General features: G+C 33.5%; 1 pseudogene; it reads right to left on the reverse strand.

The window, feature by feature from the left end:
• Positions 1-2,901: 2,901 nt before the first annotated feature.
• LOC138835416 (U6 spliceosomal RNA) lies at positions 2,902-2,998 on the reverse strand (annotated as a pseudogene).
• Positions 2,999-4,562: the final 1,564 nt, after the last annotated feature.

Genomic DNA, 4,562 nt, shown 5'->3' on the forward strand with positions numbered 1-4,562 from the left:
TTTCTGGTTACATTCAAATCAGAATCTAATGGACTTTTTTTTTTCTTGGTCTGCTTTCAAACCACAACCCTCAGATTTCATCTTTCTGATTAACTACTAATAAAGACATAAGCCATCAGTGTGGCTTCTACTTTTTCCTCTATAATTATCTAATGCACATACTTAAATAGTAATTTAAAACTGAGAGAATAGAAGCAAGATGTACAGTGATGATACTCTCCTGTCAGAAATTCAAGTTAGTAATGTAAATTATTCTTAAGATCATACACAAAACATACCATATTATAGTGTAAGAGAACTCACTATTGAACATATGAGCCTTAAGAGCTTTCTAATAGATCCATTATTTATTGTTACCCAACATTAGAAAAATGTATGAGGCATTGGTAAAATAGAAGTCCTTTGCATGACTACATACATTCCTTGTTTTTTTTTAAAGACACGTGCTTTCATCTAAAAAGTAGGCCTGTCTATTGTCTTCATGTGATTTCAATAATTGAAAGTGCTTAGTGAGAAGGTCAAAATGTATTAGTAGTCCTTAACTATCAATTCTCATTTTTCTTCTTGGAGAATATAATGATCAAATCAATAATTCAGAATCAGAAATCAATAGTTCAGAATCATGCTTCCAGTGCAAGTGGATCACCAGTAAGAAATCCTAAATACCAATTTTCACAAAGTTTTGTCACAGATACAATCTCCCTGCCTTCTCTAGCTACTTTACTACCTTCCTATTTCTTCATTATACAGGAAAAGTGTGATTCAACTGATTTCAGTCAGATCTGTTGCTAGAATTATCAAGGAATTAGTTTATTGTCTGTAATTTGGTCAAAGTTATGTCTCTTTATGTAGGCTACTAAAAATGTATTTACTAATTTCAAGTAAATACATGAATTCTATTCCCATTTTTTTTTAAATTAAAATTTTGTTTGCTCTATAAATTGATCAGAGGCATGGATTTTGTCGCTAGCTAGGTCATTGCACATCATCTGTCTCTCTCTCTCCCTTTCTTGGTTCTCATAGATAATATGATTGCTCCATAATTATCCTGATTTATTTTGCTTTCATATTTTTGGTTGCATCATTTCAGTTTTTGCTCTGCCATTTCCCAAATCATTTATATAGAAGGCGTTATTTCCTAATTTCTCATTCCTAGAATAAGCTGCACATGAAGACATCACTGGTCCTCATTTTCAGTGTGTACATTTAAATACGGAGGAACATCTTTCCTCTGCTCTCCATCAATTCCCTACTCTCCAGTTAGAATAATTTCGAATAGTAAAATTGGAAAAAGAAAATAAATCATGGTGAATAAACAGTTGCAGAAAAATCACTGGATATTTCTGACCAGTTCAACCAATGTGAACTATTAGGAAAATACATGGACACCTCATTCCCACTGGCACTCAAAGTTTCTCGTTAGGCAATTCTTAGGAATATGAAGAACAAGATGAAAAAATAACGAATGATATCAATTGCAAGAAAAAAATGGAGAAGGATCCAAGCAAATTTCTTCAATGGGCTGCCAAAAATATTCTGCTTACTACAGTGCGGAGACTTCTTTCCCAAAAGGCCACTCATGTGAATAGTAGGGATGACGATGAGTATACCCCTCTTCATCGAGAAGCGTACAGTGGACAATTAGACATTGTCAGTGAGTTGGTGTCTCAAGCGGCACATGCAATAACTGTAGATGACTGGACACCCCTGCACAGTGCATATACGTGGAATAATACCAGAGTGACTTCTTTATTACTTCATCATGATCCAAATACAAATGCCCAACTAAAGGCCTCTTGTCCCCCTTACATCTTGCTGCTGAGAATTGAGCTAGCAAAGATACGCTGGATCTCCTTCTGTTGAACCATTATATAAAACCAGGCCTGGAGAACAACATAGAAAAACTTGCACTTGATATTGCCAAAAGGATAAGTATGTATCACTACTTCTATGAAGTTGTGGAAGGCTGTACAAATTGTTCACCTATGTCCTAATGGTCGGGTTAAGTTTCTTAAATTTCAAAAATGCAAGTCGATCTTTTGTGTCCCTACAAAATATTTTCACAATCCAAATAAGAGCAATATATTTTATTTTGGTCTGTCATGGGGCTTGAACTCTGGGCCTGGGAGCTACCTCTGTGCTCTTCAGCTCAAGATGAGAGCTCTACTACATGAGCCTCAGCTCCACTTCCAGTTTTCTAGTGGTTTATTGGAGATAAGAGTACCACAGACTTTCCTTCCCAGGCTGCCTTGGAACCATGATCTCAGATCTCAGCCTCTTGTGGCATAAGCCACATGTGCCCGGCAACACCAATATTTTACAGTAAAAATTCATGGATTCTGCAGAATTCTTCCAAGTGAATTGCCTGCATTGGATGTCAGAATGTATTCAATAGTTTTTGTATACATGTATAATGATTTCTTCAGAGTTTGTGATTTTTTTAATCAGAAACAATTTTAACTTACCTGTTGAAATGAGTAGTACAGAAACTAAAATATTTCTGGTGCTTGTCTGAAAAAGTATATTTGACAATATCCTATATTCTATGTTTGCATAATGGTCATTATATATTTTATTTTCTCCTAGATATACTTTGAATTCTACATTATTTTATAATATTTAGGTTCATTAATGTGTCCTTTCTGATTACATTCCATATAGAAACAGTTTCATTCCTTTTTTCTAGGTCTTAATATTATTTTTCTTTGGGATAAAATGACAATGTTGTATAATTTGAAAAGTTTTGTAAAGTTTATGCTATGTAAACGCCTTCCTGAGGTGAATATTTAATACACTGATGTCAAACTAAATTTAATTATATGAATTACGTGTATTGTTACAGTTGTAATTTTGTAATCAACTTTTTAATAACTGTTTTTCATTTCTTGCATCTGAAGAATGAAACATATGGAATACTTCTCAAATTTTCATATTATCCTTGTGCAAGTGCCATGTTAATCTCTGCATTGTAATTTGAGTATTCGTGTTGCTGAAGCATGTAGTATCCTCTAAATTTAAGTAGTTAATGATGCCATCTTTATACAAGCCTATATCTATGGGTGCCTACTTGTAACAAGGAAACCGTATTGTTCCGAACAATGCTATCGATCTTATTTCCATAAAATTCTGTGAATAGTAGAAAAAATTATATTGATCGATCAATTGCTCACATTTGCAAATTTTTTTGTCAATGACTATCTTAAGTCTTTTTATTTGGAATTTGATCATACTCTCAATTATTTATAGATAGGTCCAAAGGTGATGCTTTTTCAAGTAATTATTTACCCAACTGTGTTAGCTATGTGGACCTAATGGATTCAAAGTAAGCATTGCTTAAGAGCTACTTCTAAACTTCTTCAGCTGATATTTTCCCAAATGAGGTGTTACTGGCACAAATGTCTACCTGAGCCTTTACCCTTCTTCCATGTGGGAACAGACCAACCAGAATATCTTACCCTGACAGCATAGATTGTATTACTAGAACAAAACTAATCTTGGTTACAAGGGATCATAGAGAGATGAACAGTTCAAACAGAACTGTTCAGACTAGAAGGTATTTTATCAAAATATAATTGTTTATTATACCTTCCATTTCAAAAGTAGTTAAAGCCAAGAAGGTAAAAAAATTGTTCATATGCATGATTACTTAATGTCCTGGCCTGTCTACTATCCAACCAGGCAGGAACTTACACTACTGACTTTTTATCACCAAATATTTTCATAGATGCAGGAGAAGTTCATATGTTTCTCCTCGTTATTAGGCATTAAATTGATACTGTTTTAATCACAGTGTTTCCTCTTGCCTCCATGCTGTAAATCTACAAATGGTAAAGCTTTAGGTCTAACTCTATCAAACACTAAGGTAGAGATAATGGAATAATACTTTAAAACAGAGTTGCGTTTCATACAGTAACTACAACAGAACAATGCAAACCTGTGCCTTTTAATTATATTATATATAGTTATATATTTTATATTTATATGTGCTGATTTTATATTTCACACAGTAAAACTTACTAGAATTAGTTGATAATTTGACAAATAAATTTATATTTATTTATTCCAATAAATAGAATTGGAATATAAATAATTAGGTTTAAAATATATATTAGAATATAAAAAGTATCAATGCAATGTCTATAGTATAAACTTGTGATACATCCTAACTGTTCTTGGTCTTCTGAATCCACATGGTAAAAAAACAATGTTTTCCTCTAATCTATAATGCATTTTACTCTGCTGCTCTGTCTATTGTTTTAACTCTCTTGTCCCAAACTGTTTTTCTCCATATTTCAGAAGCATTCCTATTGATTATACCCAAATTTTGCTAAGATATCTAAAAAAACATTATTCTTCTGCAGTCCCCATGGGTCCTAGGATCCCAGGTCCCAGTTACCTGCATCATCAGATAACAGGGGCAAGACTTCTCACCAAGGCCCATGCAACATTTCAGCACATAGTAATTGAAGACCAATCTCAATTTCTCATTTCCTATATTTCAGGGCCCCAATTCCTTGAGATGCAGGAATTAGCAGTAAGCAATTGTGGAATGCAAGGCAACT

The sequence above is a fragment of the Dipodomys merriami genome, unplaced genomic scaffold, assembly GCF_024711535.1.
Source record: "Dipodomys merriami isolate MVZ:Mamm:240054 unplaced genomic scaffold, mDipMer1.0.p SCAF_2373, whole genome shotgun sequence".
In the NCBI taxonomy this organism is placed as follows: domain Eukaryota; kingdom Metazoa; phylum Chordata; class Mammalia; order Rodentia; family Heteromyidae; genus Dipodomys; species Dipodomys merriami.